At 35.7% G+C, this 19942-nt stretch overlaps 1 protein-coding gene across 1 annotated transcript in view; it reads left to right on the plus strand.

Moving 5' to 3' along the window:
- Positions 1 to 19942, plus strand: part of LOC140228858 (calcium-activated potassium channel subunit alpha-1-like) — a 214813-nt gene that overhangs the window by 8132 nt on the left and 186739 nt on the right. The gene's annotated exons all lie outside the window — the stretch shown is intronic.

Here is a 19942-nt window from a genome sequence, read left to right on the forward strand (position 1 = left end):
CAAGTGATGAAACACAGGTTAGCACAGTAGAAATGGTGGGGTTATTTATCATTATTGATAATGATACCAGGAGTATACTACTTAATGTATGTACAGTATATAAATGCCACTGTACCTGCATAATTTGTCAGCGTGCTGTGTACTACCCTGACATTGAAACAGTCTTCACATGTTGCTGACACCCTGGGTAGTTAAATCAGAATTTCAGATTAGAAGTCGCAAAAAGGTCAGCGATATTTCCCTGGCATAGATTCAAAACAAGATCAACGTCAAATTTAGTAATCAGGTGGGTGTACACTGTGTGAAAGCTGCCCAGGAATGTGTACTGGGATTTACACATAATGCTGGCTGACATAGAGAAGAATAAATTCATCAAATCCAAACAAACACACATGTGGGTATAGTAATAAGCAAAGATTGCATACTTTTACATTCTTACTCCTATATATATATATTTTTTTTTTGGGGGGGGGGGGAGGGAGGGGTACATTTCTTCTTTTTTTTGGTACAAATGTACCATTGCAAAGACATTACGAAAAACTGTTCAATTTACAAGACATCGTGTATCAAGACTATATACACAATGCATGCATACTGCAGAGCACATTGAACCTCTTAACATTGTACTATATTATTTAAATTAAGGGCTGACAGAGAGACCAGTCTTGTTATACATATTATGTATTTTGAACAATAGTGCAGTGTGCAGCAAGTGGTTTGTTCAAGGGAGCTGCGTTTGTTTCTGTGTAGAGAAAAATGCTTGATTTTGGTATGAGAGATGGGATTCACGACTGCCAATTATGATGGTAGTTGGGAACATTATCTCTTTCCCCACCCTCTCCATTTTAAAGCATTGTTGTTGTTGTTGTTGTTGTTGTTGTTGTTTTTTTTTTTGGGGGGGGGGGGGAGGGTACAATATGTATACGATCGTACATGTCAGAATGAATGAAAGGTCAAGCATGGTTTGCCCAGATAGCTATGTACACAGTCAACTGTATTGCAGTTTCATGTAATTGTTTGATTTTTATTTCATTGCCTGGTCTTTGTTGACATTCAGAAATTATTGATAATTTTTTTTTTTTTTTATACAGTTATTACAGATAATTCTGATAATGTTCTAATGATTGAAATTCATAGTGTTTTGGTGTCAAAGTTGCGTGATAATACACTGCTGTAGTACTGTTTACATACTCTGCTGTATGGTACACTATTATGAATATGTGCTCCCAAATTCATGCTGTCCTATTTAAAACATGAATGCAAGCTCAAAGTTGGAACATTTTTTTTTTTTTATTTTTTTTTTTTTTGGTGCATGACTGATTTATGCAAAGGAGGGCAGGGCAACAGTTAACTCTGCCAGTGCCATCAGTAGTCTACTTGTACAAACTGTACACTATGGTGTTATAGCAGTTGGAAATGGGGGTCCGTTGAGGGTTAATAACCTGAGCTGAGAAAGGAACGCAGTGAGCGTTGAGCACAGGGGGGCCTTTTAATTGTTTGCACAGACAGAAATGCTATTCAAGTTTATGGCCAGATGAGGATGGCAAACATGCAATAGATCATCAGAACAAACATTGTGGCACGTTGCTGCATACAGTTCACATACGACTGAACGCGGAGTGCCCATAATCTAGCCTTGCTTCACTCAAGTGTATGTGGCACCCTTAAAGGTAGGGGATACCTTTTACAGACCTCCCAAAATGCAGCAAAACATTAAATATGAACCTAAGGGGACTTGTTTAGGCCACTGCTGAGAAATTTGGAAGTCAACAGTTATCTACAATTTGAATAATGCACAAAACTCAACTACTCAGTAGTTCTGTGTGTCAGCCATACTTAAGCCTTTTTGTTGCAGTCTTCTGTATTTTTTTTAATCTATAAACACAAATCTAAAAGTATACGAGCTGATGTAATAACATATAGAGTGTGTGGCAAGAATGTATATATAGAAATGTTTGTAAGTTTTGATGAACTTTCTTCACAAAATATACATGATGGACACACATGCAGTGCATGGGTCTGCAAAGGTAGCCTAGTAATGTACTGGAATTTACGGTGAGCCCCGAAAAAAAATTCAATTCAAAATCTAACGGTCAAAAAATGTACTAAATGTTACCTTCCACTTTCAATACTGTATGGCCTTTTTTACGATCAGTGGTGTAACTTTTGTACTCAGAGGGTCAAAATTTCAAACAAAATATTTTTTCATTATTCTGTTTGATTCCTGTTGGAAAGTATTCAAATTTTTGAAAAAATAACATTTCAGACCTTAAAGCTGAAGAGTTATTGGTGTAATTTAAGGAAAACCCTGGCACCTGGAGTAAATTTAAGCAAAATTTTGTTTTCATGAATTGCACCATAATGACAAAACTCTGTAGTCAAACTTCACCATGCAAAGTTTATATGGTTAACAACAATATATAGTTTGTGAATCAAAACTATTTGGGGGTTGAATATAAAGTGAATTAAAAAAAAATACATGAGATTTATAAATTTTTGGTAAAAATACCAATTGACATGCAATTTTTAAGATTTTAACTATTTAATGGAGGGCAAGCCAGGTCAAACTCTATACTATAACAAGTCTTTAAGAAGGGCTACCTTCCTATGTAGGTCAAATGAAATTCCAATCATTTCTTTAAATCTTGGATTTTTCACACATGGATGTTTCGGAGGTGACAGTTAACATAATAGAATGTTTCGGAGGTGACATTAATATTAACACTCAGTTTTTTTGAGAATAAGTGACAATAACACAAAACTTCTTCTTTTTATCAATGTTTTTAATAATTATAACTCGAGAACAAGAAATTAACTCCTGTTTCAAGCAGATAAACCACACAGAACAAGTGTTTTTTTTACACTTCATTAATTAGCATGGGCACCAGTAGTTTGCCTTCCATTTGGACGAAGGTTGTAAGCTAAATATTGCAATCTGAAGAAACGTGGCATTCCATTTTCTACCTTAAATTGAGATGAGGGTGTGAGATCATTTTAGTAATGTTTCTTTGCTCTCAGAACATTTTATTCCACAACACCAGGGAAGAATCACTTCGTTTCGGAGGTGACATTCAATGTTAACATTGTGTTGAAATATTCATTTACAGTAAGAATATGACGGACATATTTAAAGCTAGATATTGTAATCTGAAGAAACATGGCATTCCATTTTCTACCTTAAATTGAAATGAGTGTGTAAGATCATTTTAGTAATGTTTCTTTGCTCTCAGAACATTTTTTTCCACAACACCAGGGAAGAATAACTTTGTTTCGGAGGTGACATTCAATGTTAACATTGTGTTCAAGTATTCATATAGTATGTCCCCCCCCCCCCCCCCAAAGGAAAAAAAAAATACAATTAGACTTTTGCATTGATAGCACCCAATATGATTAAATCAGCTAAAATCTACTTTGGGGTCTTTAATTATAACATCTTAGCTCTATTTTGCAGAAAGCCCCAGTCAATTTGGTTAAGTGGTCTCAAAGAAATGTGGATTGTTATAAAGGGTGTCAGGAGTCTGATTCTTCCAAGTTTAGCACTTGGATGCTCTTGGAACTGCATATTAATGTGTAAACACAATATACAGAACTTGGAGGGAATGGATTCCTGACATGCTCTACAAAAATCCTCATTTGTCTCTGAAGTAAATTGAATGGGGTTTTCTGTAAGGTGTGGGCAATGAGTTATAGTTTCAATCCCTCAAATTGTATTTTAGATTGATTAACTATCTTTAAAGTTGTCGTTGCGGAGGGTAACATTGTAATTTTTTGGTGGGGACATGTTATGAATGCCAAAAGCAAAAATTCTTATTTGACTTGTATTATGTTTTTGTTTGCACATAGTATTATAAATAGATTAACTCAAGGATGTTCATGAATTCTTCATCATTCTTGATAGCCACCATACAAATGTTATAATACTGGTGAAAGGTGTTTGGTTCATCTGAGATAAATTTTCTATATACCAGATTCATTTAAACTGTTGGCATTACTAAAATATATTTTATGTATCTTTCTGAATTGCTTGAAAATTACCAGCAAATCATATATTAGTCACTTTTGAGAGTAAAAAGTATAAGATAAGAAAAAATCATTTTATTGTTTTGGAGGTGACACAACACAGAGACAACCCAACTTCTCAGGTGTTAACTAATACAATTGTGAACATTCATGCCTTTCCTCATGGCTTTAATTTTCAAATATAAGCTCTTTCTTTCAGTTCTTACTTGTTATTTTGTTTAGTTATTCTCTTTCATGATAGTGGATACCAGCTCATATTTTGTTTTGGATTGTAATTCATACTAATCTTTAGCAAGTTTTTACAGTTTGGTTAAGACAACAGTTTGTGTTTCCCAGCTGAAGAGAGCAGCATAATGCTTTTGTGTGAACTTATGGGGATTTTTTTTTTTTAGTTCAGTAATTTTACCCATCAACTTCACAGAAGGTCCCGGACACAAACTGGTCTCAAATAACTCTATAAGGGACCAAAAAAGGACAAGTTCACCTCAATAGACACGAGGGTTGAGTAAATACAGCAATATTAGTAAAACACATCAGTGAGAGTTTAAGGAAAATAAGGCAATCCGTTCCAGAGTTATGAATTTTTGAAGTTTCTGCTCAGTCAAAGCTGAATGAGAAGACTTCTATAGCTTGTGGTGTCACACATGTACAAGGATATAGAGAAAGTATCAAGAAAATTCAACATATTTTCACTTTTCTTGCATAACAAGAGAACACTTGACTTCTCTCTTTTGGAAGGCAGGGTGAATAATATTGCCCTAACATACACCAGTAGCAAGTTGAAGAAATGTGCACTTTTTTCAAGAAGTAAAGTTTTGTGAAATTCACTTATATTTTCTTTATATCGTTGTATGCATGTGACATCATATATTGTCGTAGTCGTCTCATCCAGCAGTGATTGCATAGATATTTAAAAAAAAACCATAACTTTTGAATGGATTGTCCAATTTCCCAAACTTTCAATGATGTGTTCTACTAATGTTGTTGCATTCACTCAATCCACATGTATATATGAAGGTGGACTTGTCCTTCAAGAAACCATCTTCTTTTCCTTGAAATTCCAGTACTTAAAGCCAAATTCTAAGATAAAACATAATAACAAAACAAGGTAAACACGTCATCAAAATTATATTGAGATAGAACTACAAATCTTGTTTTTGGATCTTTCCCTTTCCAGTCCTGGGGACTTGTTCCTCTGTTCACTTTCGTTGTCAGATAACTTCAATAATCTTAAAAAAATACAATGTCATAAACAGTTGGTTCAACTTGGAAAATGTAATAATTATTGTCATAAATTGAAAAAAAAAAATCACATAATTTTGTTTATGATTACCACGTTGTACATGGAAAAACAACAACTAAGAATTCAAGAACAAGTTGTGCACCAGCTATAGGCATGTGGACTTTTTGTGGAGTTTGATTATTTTATGATTTTTTTAAGATTGTGGACTAGGGCATGCATGAACTGCCACATGTATCACTTTGGTATCAAGGGAATTCTGGTGAGCTAGGTATACAAAAGTCACTTCTATTGTGATGATTTTGTAGATATTAAATGTATTTGAAAATGTTAATAGATAGTGAAAAGGAACTGAAGTCTTGCCTTTCACTATCACATAACAATATGGTGTTAACAAACAATGTCACCTCCGAAACACAAGAAAAAGCAACCTACATGGAAAGCTGCGCTTGGTAAATCTTCACAACTAAATTGCTTAAATCGGAAATCAAGCTTCTAAGGTGAAAGCATCTATATGTTTACTTAATTAAAGCAGGAGAATTGATCTTGATTACAATATTATATATACAACAGATGGGTGTATTTTGTGCATTCTCTTTGTTAAAAAAGTGAAAAAATGTAAATTTGCCCTAAAACGTACAGTATAGTAATAAAAATAAGAGTGAGAGTGTGTTAGTTGATTTCTCCACTTTGAGACTTATGTTACTAAAATAAATGAAACCATTGGTGTACATGATATGGTTTCTCTTCAATAGAAATGAGCAAAAACTCTTGTTAACAGTGTTTTGTCACCTCCGAAACAGTAATTCTTAGTTTTTATTAGATCTTTTATTAATCTCTAGAAAATTCTCACTTCCTGTTGCCATATTACTATTTTCATCCAAAAGAGATTCCTGTCAATTGGACAGAATCAAACAAAATTGCTTTGTCTTCGAGAAATTATCAAATATAATACGCTTGTTGTTTCGGAGGTGACGATTGTTTCGGAGGTGACAAGTGTTAACGGAAAATTGTAAATTGCTCCGAAATGAAAACAGGCGGCTATATTTCTACTACCTTCCTTCAGAGATAATGTGAGGGGATATGTTACATTTTTGTAAATGTAATGTATAACTGATGTCAAGAATAAAAAAATCAAATACATAAATCTGTTGTCTCGGAGGTGACAGAAAAGTTAACGGAAAAGTTGCATGAATTTATAAACACTCACCAAAAAATGATAAGCTATTTGAATCAAATAATCTTTGGATCGAAGTTAAGTCAGATTGATTACTATTCTGTTTTGATGGAAATTAGCAAAGTTGAATTTTATAATTGTGAGCAAGAGCTAACTCAAAAGAGGGGTTAATTGTTAACGGAAAATGTCACCTCCGAAACATAAAGTTTGGACAATTTCAGTCTTTAAAGAAGACAAAGCAGAACCTGGTAAACATAATAGTTCTTAAGTTTGGATACCTGTCTATCACCACAACAACAAAAATAATGAAAAGGAATAAACAATTTAATATGCTAGGTCTGACAAAAAAACCATGTTAGAGTGCATACACCAGAAGTGTTGGATTTCAAGCATGTAAGTGCATGCCACATCTGAAAGAAAAAGAGAGGAAAGTTCATTAAGGTACCCAAGGTAGACACTGTGGGTGGTAAGTTTATGAGAAAAAATAATGCATATCTGTCAGTGTATGAGAAAGTTATACACCAATTAGTGCCGAAACCGTGTTTTACACCACTGATTGTAAAAATGGCCGTATGGGAGTTTCTAAAATGATACTATCTTCAACATACCACTGTATTTATACAACTCTTCATTTAAGGCATGCAAATGGGATTCCCTACCTTTAAATGCCCAGCACAGCTTCGAGCAAGCACAGAGAAAAGTTGGGGGGGGGGGGGGGGAGGAAATGACAAAACAACTTGCCGCCAAGTTCAGTTTCCTTTTGTTACACATGAAAGGAGATACAGTGTATCTGAAAGCATGTTTTGATATTTGGTTGGATAGAGGAAACTTATCATGAGATCAGATTTGTCAATGAAGCAGTCACACATATGCAGCCCCCCCCCCCCCCCAGTAAGATTGGTGACTATTAATGTTTGTTGATAATATACGTACATAAAAATTTCGCTCTGCAAAAGGTGGTACAAAGATAATAAGATGCAGTAGATGCATGGGGCATTCCAAACAAGAGGGAGAGGGGAAAAGGGGATGAAACAGAAAGTGCAATTTAGCGGACATGTCGCTTCTGACCTTATTGAATGCAGCTCACGTAGCACGGTGGAACACAGCGTAATACTGCACCCAGGCAAGAGATCAATTGGAGCCGCGTGGAGTTCCAACTGATTCCTAATGTAGGTAGATGGCACGCGGCCTGCGCCCGCAGCAAGCCAGCTAATTCCAGGCCCTGTGTAATGTGAGAGAAAGGAACTGATAGAAGCGAGGTTGGGCCCCCTTGGAAGAGGCAAATTTATCAACCTGGCTGAATACTCCTAAGCCTCCATGCTCTAAGCCTTTCATTGTTTCTTTACATATCATGTTAAGACATGGGCAGTCAGTCTTAGAATTTATTTAGTTTTTTTTTTTTTTAAACCTCTGACGGTTTGTGCTGCCCAAATTCTTCATCTGCATAGATACATAGCTTTGCTGCTGCATAATGTCAAAGCCTGTTGTTTTGTCATGACAGAATACAGCCATTCAGTGGAATAACTGCCTACATGCAACCAAATGGGTTTACACAGTACTTTCATAAAAAGTAGTGCTGGCTCTTCTTAACTGGCCACCCACCCACCACACTTTGTTTGAAAACCTCAGATATACCACAAGAGCGAAGAACACTCATCAATATCTCCATACACCAAAGATGAGGCAATTCCTTACATTTTCTGTAATTTCCATTGACTCTTCCAATTAGCACAAGATTACTTAATATCTTTGACCTGATGTATATGAAATTTATGTAATTGGCCTTGCGAGTAATACAATACCGGTGTCTTCTCCCCTACTCCTCCCCCCCCCCCCCCGAAAAAAAAAAAACTAAGAAGGAAAATGGCCAGTCCATAGCATTATGATATAGATTGATCATCTGATACATTGTTATAATGTATCAGATGATTAATTTCTCAGAAATTCATCCAGTGTGTAGCATTGGGAACTGTGAGTTGATGGTGTTTACACTGGCAAATCACCAGCATAAATATGCGTGGTACTGAATGCATGTGATGTTGTTGCCTAAAGCCACTGTTTGCCATTGGAAGCAGTGATTTAAAAAAGCTTGCATTATCACATTTGATGCACATGTTTAGTTCAGTTGTATCACAAAACATCCTACCACATAAACATTTTGCAATAAAGCCACAAATATACATAAGGATATATCATTAATTTTCTTAATAAACCATAACTATGGATGCTTTATTCTAGAAATTATTTTAATAAAACTATTGTTCATATTTTGTATCAATGTCATTACTTAACATCGATTATACTGATTAACATTTTTCGTTGGTGATTTCTTTCCTGAAGTCACATTTTAGAACTATTTTGAAGCACTGAAGCTGTTTTGTTGATCTGCAAATGGTAAATAGTGACTTTAAGTCATGCAGCGAGTCCACACATTCTACACATTAACTTGATTGGGTTCTTGTGTGATGGTGCAGTTTTGCAGTAACGCAGTCAAAGTGGCCGTCTTAACTTTTAAGCTTTAATAAACACCTTGTGAAATATTCGGCGTATACAGTATTATAGTGATGGTGTAGGAATGATAGCAGTAGTGGCCAACCAAACATCACTGAGTCCACCAAAGCCATGGTCACACCAGAATTCACCCCACAGGGAGACCAGTAGACCTTCAGCGAGCACTGGGTCAAGATACGTGTTTCCCATAAATTATCATACAGGTAGTTAGCTAATTGAATCCCACTATGTACACACTATGTATACCCCCCCCCCCCCCCTTACCCCATATCATGCCATGCACACAAGCTTATTAAGGCTCATTTGTTGCCAATCAAGCTAAAGTGAAACCCAATTCAGGAAATTTGTGTCATTAGAGAAGAGTGTTGTTTGAAATAAGTGTACTGAAAACTAAAACAACACTATTCCCTAATTAATAAGACATTCTGTGTAAGTGTTTTATGTGGATCTTGCCAGAGTATTCTCCTGATAACAAGTTCCCCAGTATTGCAATGAAAAGACCCCACCAAATATATTTCTTTTTAAAGTATTTAATAATGGCAGTAGTCATGGGGATGCTCAATTATTTACACAATATAAAACACGAATGTTTTAACCTGTTGAAGACTAGCACCGAGTAGAATCAGGCAGGTATCTATGGGAAATGCGTATCATAGCAAAATCAGCTAGTCCCCGACTTGGTAAAGTTATTGCGTGCAGCAACAACAACAACAGCAACAACAACAACAAATGTACCAAAAACAACATCAAAACCAGAGGATTCCCCTGTACAGAAACCAGACAAGGAGAAAAAAAAAAAAAAAAAAAGAGAAGAAGAGGAAAAGCGGAGACCTCGTCGTCATCATCTGATATGATGCCGGTCTGTGGCTATGATGCTGGAGAGGAGATTGCTCTTCCAGTGCTTCTATAATCACGTAACCTTTTCTCTATATTTGAAAATATCCGTTCTCATTATCTTCCTGATATGGTGAAACCATCCTTGATAGGAATAAAAGCAGCTCCAGCAGCAGCAGGTTCTTTTTTTTTTTTTTCCTTTTTTCTTTTTGCCCCTTGGAATTTCATCATTTCTCAGAATAAACTTGGTATTAAAAACACTTTATACACACACACACACACATGCACCATGGATGTATCACATACAAATGCTGTTTATTCATGCATATACATGTAAGTGACCATGAAAATCAAGAAACAAGTTATGTGAGCCCCACAAAAATCCTCGAAACAAAGAAAAAAAAAAAAACCACACTTCTACACATACCGGCATGGACCTCTGTAGGAGAAGACACCCAGACATTATTCTACACACGGAAAAGTGTGTAATATCTTCTTCTTCTTCTTCTTCTTCTTCTTCTTTTTTTTTAATTCACTTTAGCTGTTAGTATAAAATGCAAATTGTTTAACTTCTAAAGTTTCTTGAGGAGATTAAATTAACTATATGCAATGCAAATACCTTGATCATCACTTACATGTGTGGCCAGTAGAATATTTCTATATGCGCCATATGCTTTATGATAGTAACAATTTTTTTACTCTTTTATACTGGATACACCCACAAAAAACCCCTGCCAAATCAAGATTCTATCAATGACATCATCTGTCAATCACTGAAAAAATGTGACTACTAAAAGACATTGGAATGTGCCTTCCCCTAGCGGGAGCATAACTTGCAATGTCTGTTGTTAATCATGTATAATCAAACATCGAAACATGCAAGTTATGCTCAGTCTAGGGGAAGATGCATTACAATGTCTTTGTAGTAATGCTCTACAGTTGTATTTACTTCACCAGTGATTTACAGGTAATGCCTTTGACAGAATAATGGTTTGGAAGGTCTTTCGTGTGCCTATCCAGATAAACTGCAGAAAAAATGAGATAGATTATCATTTGATATGTAACACATATTTGAAATGCTTTTGGCCACATACTAATAAATGATGTTCAGGGTTGCATAAATCGGTTCAAGTGAAGTATGCATTTGTATTGCATGGGTCCTCTAGGCCCACTGTATTATACCCTCTCTGTTGATAGTAAAATCTGTGTTTTTATGCAGTTACACAGCTCATAAACAAGTAAACAGTTCCCTTTGATTTCCTCATTCTATTCAATGCTTGAAGTATCTTTTCTTTGTCTTTTGACAGAAAAAAGTGACTTGTGGTGAAAGACCTTGAATGGTTTGTTTTGACATAATAATGTCATGAATCATTAATTCAAGCCACATTTAGTTGGTTTTACAAGACTCACCCCCTTTTCAGACGCAAGCCAGTTTATACCAAAACTCGATAAAGAAATGATGTATAAAGAATCATCGTCTAGCCGATAGACCGTTCAGACGCTAATTTCGACCATTCCGGAAAAACGTATAGATGTGCAGTTTCTCACTGCGCATGTTGTTACAAAAGTTTGTATGGTCATGAGTGACAGGTACAAGGTCACCTTTCGTGCTCGCTCCCATTAAGCCCCGCCCAGTTATACCGTTCTATGGTCGCCATACGTTCAGACGCACAATGCACACGATGGAATGCTGAATCGTTATCGAGTTCTAGTTCGAAACGATGCTCTGACGGTCGTTTCGCTATATGTCGGTTCGTTATACATCGTTTCGTTAGTCAGCGTTCAGACGTATAAATTCATCGTATAGCTATACCGTTTTGGTATAGCTATACCGTTCTAGTATAAATTTTTTGCATCTGAATGCCCTGTCAATAGGGCTTTATCTAGATAATTTATATACAAGGAATGTAAAAATGTAGTCTATACAATAGTGAGTTCTGGTGTTTAATTCTGCTTTACAATATAAGTTCCCATCACTGCTGTATCATATGAGGGCTGACAAATTTATACATTTGAACAGTCTCCCTTGTCATGTTTGGGTAGCTACAGGTAAAATTCTCTGTAATGGTAGAGCTGAAGCAGACAGGGTGACAAAGTCACTAATTGCATTTGTGGTACACTGATATGTGGGACAAATTATCATGAATTGGTGTGAAGATTTTGTTTTTGTAAAAAATATGTTTGTCAGAATAAAAAGAAAGGCATGTAGGACTTGGAGGACAGTGCCTCAAATGTGTTTGTGTGTAGCTCTACCAACTTCAGAGCCTTGCAGATCTGACCATTGTCCTTTGGATGCTGCGACTTTGAAAGGATAAATCCACAAATCCTTGAGCGGAATTGAGGAATACAACGATGAAATCCTCTTTGCGATTTGGCTGCGGCAGTGATTAGACCCCTTGGCATCTTCTATCTCCCATTTGCTTTCTTTATAAATGCTCTCTGTATAGTACCACCCAAGTCAGGGTATTAAAGTTGGGAGAGGTGTTGTGTGCGAGTGTGCTTGGCAAAAAGAGGAACAGTCATATTATGAAAAAAACAAAAACAAAACCCAGTTCAGAGTGGTCGGCGAAGCATTTTCAGAATAATGACATTACCAGTTAAAACTGATTCTTTCTCCCTTCATTTCTCATCCTCTTGTGTTAGATGGTACAGTGTAGATAACCGATTGAAGAGGTGACAGAAGAAAATCTCAAAATGACGACAAGATTATTTTGTTCCATTGCATGCCACATTGAAAGTGCTTTCAGGCCACAGGTTACTGGAACAGTTTTTCTTTATAGGAAGGGATGGGGGATTGGGGAACGCCCAAATCTGTCTTCACATTTTTAGCTTCGGTTATAACTTTGGCCAAGCCCATTGAGTTGCATATAGAATACACTGTAATACACAAATATCTTCCTGATTGCTCTTCAGATGTGCCCTGATTTTGATAAGGACATGTTGGCAGCCCTAACCAGCACCTTGTAAAACTGTTATGCAATACTTCTTTTGTTTTAGGTGTGCAAACTCTGTGTGTGTGTGTGTGTGTGTGTTTGTCAGTTTGTTTGTTTGTTTATTTGTTTGTATACCAATGTGTGTATGTTGTATGCTGACTGCAATTTATACACAGTTGCAATTCAGGCCCAACATGTAGGCCTCTTTGTACACTGTGCTTTTATAAGCTGTGAAGTTGTTGGTATTCTAGCTGCTTCTGGGTTTTTAAGCAGGTAGTCTCTGCTGTTAATGCGTCATGCGAGAAATGCATTGTAAGATGAATTTTAGTGCTGAAATTGATATGACCTAGGGGCAGTTGAGATAGGAAAAGGATGTTGAAATGGCATCCTACCCAGCAGAAAAAACAAAACAAAACAAATAAAAAACAGTAGATTAGCATTGGACCATTTGAGCTGGTCTTAGGCTTGGGGTATACATTACATCTGACCCCGTCTCCCCACTCTCTGCACAGTTGTAGTGTCCATTGCCACAGATGATGATGCGACCAACCAATCTCTACATTTTCATTTATATTGTATGCATGTGTGTGTTGTGTGAAATGAGATTGAAGTTTACCGCAATACTTGATGATCATTTCTGTTGAAAGTGTGTAATTTTACACAACAGCACTTGTTAGCATTCATGCTTAAGCCATGGCTTGTGGGAAGCTGATGGATATTGAATGTAACTTATATGGATATTTCTGAATCTCGGAGGGGAAGGGTTAAGGCCAGAACAGCTTTTGTACTTACTTGTTACAGGTGACAATACATTGTAGCCTATTTGGCCAGAATTGAATGTAGAGTCTGTAATGCATTGCCCAATGACAATAGCTCCGTGTATACTGCTCCTGCATATTACACAGAGCAGACTGAGTAATTACGGTAATCAGTTTTAAAACTCATCTACAGTACAATGTGTAAGTTTATAGCATGCTTTTGTGAGTACTACTGAGTTTATGCATTGTAAATTAGAAGCATGGTGAAGCAATTGCCCTTTTATGTAAAGTACGAGTAGTGTGTACGTTTTTATGCGTGCGAGTGCCACACAGGCTTAAGCACAGCCATTGTGTATACAGAGTATTTTGTATACAACACTTTTATTGCATATTGTATTGAAATGACATATGGAGAAATAAATTTGTTTGGAGCACAGAAGTAACAAGCTCTGAGTGTGTAATTGGTAGCTCATGTATAGACAATCAGATGAAAAGGTCACTTACATTTCATTTATCTAAAATTTTTGCAAATTCTGAGTTTAGCATATTTGCTTGTATGCAAATATTTTTTTTTTCTTAATTGGAAAACATGTCATATTTTGTAGTACAAAGTGAACTACGTTGTGCATTTTTAAGATAGAGAACATTAATGGCTGTCTTGTGTTGTAGTTTCTTGTAATATGAGGTTACTGTACATGCTTTTGAATCATTTCAGCATTTTGTATAACAGAGTTTTATATCCATTGCACTTTGTATTATATTCATTGGATTTGATGATTTATGAGTGAAAAAGAAGTAAATGGATGCATGTACAATAGAAAGATGAACAGCAAGTTTATGAAGTGAACAGTTTGACATGTTTTAATGATAGTAATAGAATTATTAAGATGTTACATACAATGTAGTGTACATACAATGTATGTTTAATATGCAGATATTTTGAACATGTTTACCTCATATTAGGGTGTATATTGTCACCTAGATCATTTATAATCTACATAGTAGGTGTGATAATTAACAATGCACTGGGATATCTGTTTTAGGGATGAGTGTTTTCCGATGTTCAGGAATCTTATGCATATTTTGGGTATTTTTATTACATGTATAAAATTTCATGTTGCCCACATGCAGTCATGTTTAAAGGGGAAGGCTAGTAACTGATCAGTGGGAATCAGTGGAAATGCTGGAAGATGATTGTTCCAATCCTTATGGGATTCATTCAAGAGTACATTATATATCTATTGTTGTGTGAAAATGATTTGCTTCAGAATGGTCTCATAGTCAAGTAATGTGCAGTTTAATGCTTCCAGGTCAGCGTCCCTGGTCAGTGACGGTGCATTAATCTGCACATTACTTGAATATGAGACCGTTCTGAAGCAAATCATTTTCACACAACAATAGATATACAATGAACTCTTGAATGAATCCCATAAGGATTGGAACAATCATCTCCCAGCATTTCCATTGATTCCCACTGATCAGTTACTAGCCTTCCCCTTTAAAGGACAAATTTACTGCACATAAAGTTTGAGAGAATGCAGCAATATTTGTAGAACACACTGAAAGTGTGAGGAAAGTCGGACAATCTGTTTCTTGATATGAATTTTTGAAGTTTCAGTACCACCACTGCTGGATGAGAAATTTGTGATGTCACATGCGTTCAACGATATAAAGAAAACATGAAGATGATTCAGCATACTGTGTATTTTTACTTTCCTTGTATGATAAAAGAATACTTGAACTGCATCTTTCAGAAGGCAGAAGGAATAATATTAGTTATTACCAATAATGTACATCAGTAACAAGTCGAGGAAATGTGTACTTTTTTCAAAATATGAAATTTTGTGGCATGCTGTTTATATTTTCTTTATATGATTGTACACATGTGATATTGTAAACTGCAGTAACTTAGTCTTGTCATCCAGCATTGACTGCGCAGAAACTTTTTAAAAAATCGCAACTTTAGTACAGATTGTCTGATTTTCCTCAAACTGTGTTCTACTGATATTGCTGCATTCATTCAATCCACATGTATATGAAGGTGAACTTGTCCTAAGTTAAAAATACACCATGTACTTCCCCATGTGAAGACCCTATCCTGCCTTTCCCATAGAATCATTTCATCAGCTAAATAGGCCAGTGTTTTGTCCTTGAGCTACAGTTTGTATGTCATTTATCAAGCAATCAATCAGCCGGTCCTCTTTATTTTTATATCCCTCCCAATGTGGTTATGAAGTAAACCGCATTTGTGTAATATCTGTATGTTTGACCCCAAATCCCTCCCTGCTGTTTATTTTTGTCGTGGCACAAAGTGTACAGTAACTTGTATTCTGTAAAGCATGCTTTGAGTTAACTATTTTAATAATAGTGTCACAGTCTTATTTATTGCTACTGTACATATAATACATGTATACACATGTGTAATACGTTCAATGTATTTTGTGATGTTAGTGGAAATTATGTGTAGGCAAAACTACATATAGGCCTAATCCCCACTGTTTAAACACAAACAATAAGTAAAAAGTCTGAAACCTGTTGATGACATCTCAACTTGATGACTATTGGTCTGTATCCTGTGTTACTTGTTTTGTTTGTTTGGATTTCTTTCGCGCTTTGTTAAACAATGCATACTGAACTGTACTTCCGTGTTGCTTTACCCTTATTTATAAATATTATGTATTTGTTATTGTAGGGCTGATACACATGAGATATTTTGGTGAGCAATTTATATAAAAACAGATTTTGTTAAATAAATTTTATATGCAATTTATTTACCGTACCAATTTATGTGGATTTGTATGAAAAGGTAACAGTGTAGCAGTAGCCCAAAGTTTTCATCCCAATCAACTTTTTTAAACCAAAGTTCATAATTATTTGATTGTATGTTGTATTTGACAAGAGAACCAAGGCACTACAAATTCACTTTACCTGTGTACTTGGGGCAACCGAAACTCACTGTTTGACAAGCAAAATGAACCAATATTGTCTACCCCCCTCCCCGTTTGGGGAAATGGGAAAGATATTTTCTGTAATGCTGTGACGTCTGCTTTGAAGATGGAGTATCTGAAGGTTATACACTGTCTGAATGACACATAGCCTACTAGACAAACAAGAATCAATCCTGTTCGATTCAATTTTGTATTGAAGAACTTTGGAAATGAACTGCGTAAACTGAGAAAGTTTCAAAGCTTAAATGTCAGTGAAGATACTGTAATTTATACTACTCACTGATATTGTTTATTTTTTTTTCTTTTTGGTGATGTTACTTCATTGAATGTGTTTTGCATACAGTGCTGTATTTAAAGATTCTACTAATCATTTTAAGAATGCCCTCCTCTAGCAAAAAAGAATAAAGATCATTAATCCATTAGAGCAATATAATGGAGTTACTGATCCTAAATTCATTATCAAAGATGTATGCATTATTTGTAACATGTCAAATGAAAGTATAAATGAAGGGATGCCGATATGTAGCAAAGCATGTAGAATTTGCTATATTGCAGAAAGCCGATGTTTGAATTGAAGCCTGTAATGCTGACTTTTACCCATGTCACGCTGAGTTTATAGACTGTGGTATTATTGACACCTGATAAATGCATTTAACAATTGCCATATTGCAGTGTGCTGTAACAAAGTCTGCTGATATTGTGTTCTGCAATACTGAAAGCAGTTATAAAGCAGATCGTTGCACCTTATTTTTTTCTACTAAGCATCAGTAAAGTAATTTCATAACAATTATAATCTGTGCATATATACAAGTACTCACAAACAAAAATCAGAATTGACTGTGACATAAATATACATTATATGTATTTTGTAATTGATGCATGATGTGTATAGATGGTTTGTATGTCGTGATTTACCACCCCGCTTTCTTTTTGTCCCATTCCTTCCTGCCAAATCTAGGTTGTGATTCATTTTGTGCTTAGTATGGGTTCCCTAATCTGCTATATTTTAGACACCACCAAGTAAGTATTACCCGACTATCCTTGTTCAGCATTGTCATGCATTGGTTATAAATCATCTTGCTTTTGCACAAAGAGACTATGGTTTCTGCCAAGACAGCAGAGTTAGTGACTGTAGAAACTTTACACTTGTCTTCTTAGGGGTCTTCCTCCATTGGATAAATTTATTTCCAAAGTATGAAAATTTTACCTCATAGCAAACAAGTTTGCTCTGTTGTCTAAAAACCATAGTTTCTTTCATATATACCCCGCATTGGACACCAAATACCTTCACTTGCCACTGTCCGGCCTGTAGTTGTGCATTGCATGATGCTAAATAATTGCATTTAGGCCTGCTTGCTTCGGCCACATTTAACCATGGCAGTACTCACCTTGCTTTTGATATGAATTCACAAGTTCATTGGTGGGTCATCAATGCTCTGCCCTCGCATTTTCTTTTCTTCAAATATGTAGCTTGTCGGTCGTATTCATATCTGTGTACGTTTACACTGACATATTGTCAAGCTGTAATCACATTTTTTATCGTTCATTTGTTATCAAAAGGTGGCAGTATTATAAAATCTATATCTAGAGTAGTATTGGTGGAGGACACTGAAAGTACGCACTTCAAGAATTATGAAACATTGGGCATTCATTTTACAGATGTTCAAGTGCCCTTTTACGTTGTGTTTACTGAGAACTTGCACTTGCATGGTCTTGAACTGAAAATTATGAATCAACTAATCTTCTCATTTTCTTTTATGTTCACTACTTAAATGTTCAACTTGATACTTGTATGGTGTCATATGCTATTTCATTAGAAATGTTACAAGTGTATGAATATTTACGGTAAACAATACTTGTTTGAGTGCTACCGTGTACTGTATAAGCTGTTATTTTCGTGAGGGTTTAATTTTCACAAATTTCACGAATCACAGTTGGATTGCAAATTTAGCAACACGTGAAAATGGCTCCATGCGCTGTGTTAATAGAGCATTAACGTAAGTGTTGGCATCGATTCGCAAAAATGTCTATGACCTTGTCATTCGCGAAAATATCGGTACGCGAAAATAACAGCGTATACAGTATTCAGGACTGCACGACATAGATAATCAGCTGTTATATTTCATCTTTCTTTTGCGCGCTGTGCCTAATGTTGGGAGACTTTTGACAATTGCCTCCCGTTATTAGAGTTACTGAGATTATATTTCCAGTGTGTGAGCAAGACAAACCCTTTGACCGCATTTCCACCCTGCTTTTATGTATTCAGGGAAAAGTCATTGAACCAGAATATTTCTTTACTGCAGTTGTGAATATTTAGGTGACACCTCGGTACTCATATTCAGCGTGGAACACGCTGCCACCGATTGTGCAGTTTACAAATGGTCTGCACTCACTGCACGAGGCTGCTAATGTGGACAACACCTGTAGGGTCAGTTCCAGTTTACTAGGCCGAAAAATGTACTGTAAGGTCACATCCGGTACTTCCCAGAACTGTTTCATAACAATAGATACCATGAACTTTCTGTTTTGTTATTTTTTGATGTGTGTGTATGGGGGGGGGGGGGGGATGGTTGACTTTAATTTGCATTCATCAATATAAAAATACAAGAATGTACCAGCTTTGACTTGTATACTTATTCATGTACGATAGTATCGGTATGAGATGAGTACATGAGAATATCAGTCTCAAATGCTGTGTCATTCTTTCTGTGTTTAAATATTGGGTTCAATAACCATACTGTGATTTTTTTTTCCTCTGTCAAAAAGCTCACACTATTTATGTCATCATATCAGTCAAATGTTTGAAATATTTGTCATGATTCATTTCACAGGAAGCAGAGCACCGTATGTTTTACATTGTTTGATCCATTTCATGGACTTTTGAGCAGCTTGTAGCTTTCCATTTTTAAAATGTCTGGAGAGAGAGAGAGAGAGAGAGAGAGAGAGGGAAAGAAAGTTTCAGTCTTCCATTATTGATTGATTCATACATACATGTACATGAACGTGTCCATTGCATTTTATCCATTCAAAGGTATGCAAGGGCCTGATAAGGGTATTTCATTCATATGAATGTCCGCAAATTATACTATTGAATCATTCGTCAATGAAACAATTTTTTCCAAGCTTAAAAAAGCAAAGCATATCAAATGCAGATTCTCTGGACTGTAAAAGAGAATAATTATAAACTTTACAGTGCCTTCCCTACTGAAAAACTCTAAATTGATACGTTACTCTCTATAAATGAAACATTGTTTATTGATGTTATTCAAAAACTTAAGCAGTGATGTATCACTCTTTATCAATATGATAATGACTACCAATCAATTTTTTTTTTTGAAACTATAGGATTTGCATCGCTCCTTATCAAATAAAAACAGTCGCTATCTTTTTTATTTATTTGTCCCATGATACTTGTCAGATATATCATAAATATAAGGGGGAAAATCGCCCCCCCCCCAAAAAAAAAAGCAAAAAAAGCAAAAAAACTAACAAAACAAAAGCAAAAACAAAGCAAAATGTGC

This window comes from Diadema setosum, chromosome 5, assembly GCF_964275005.1.
Source record: "Diadema setosum chromosome 5, eeDiaSeto1, whole genome shotgun sequence".
NCBI classification, from domain to species: domain Eukaryota; kingdom Metazoa; phylum Echinodermata; class Echinoidea; order Diadematoida; family Diadematidae; genus Diadema; species Diadema setosum.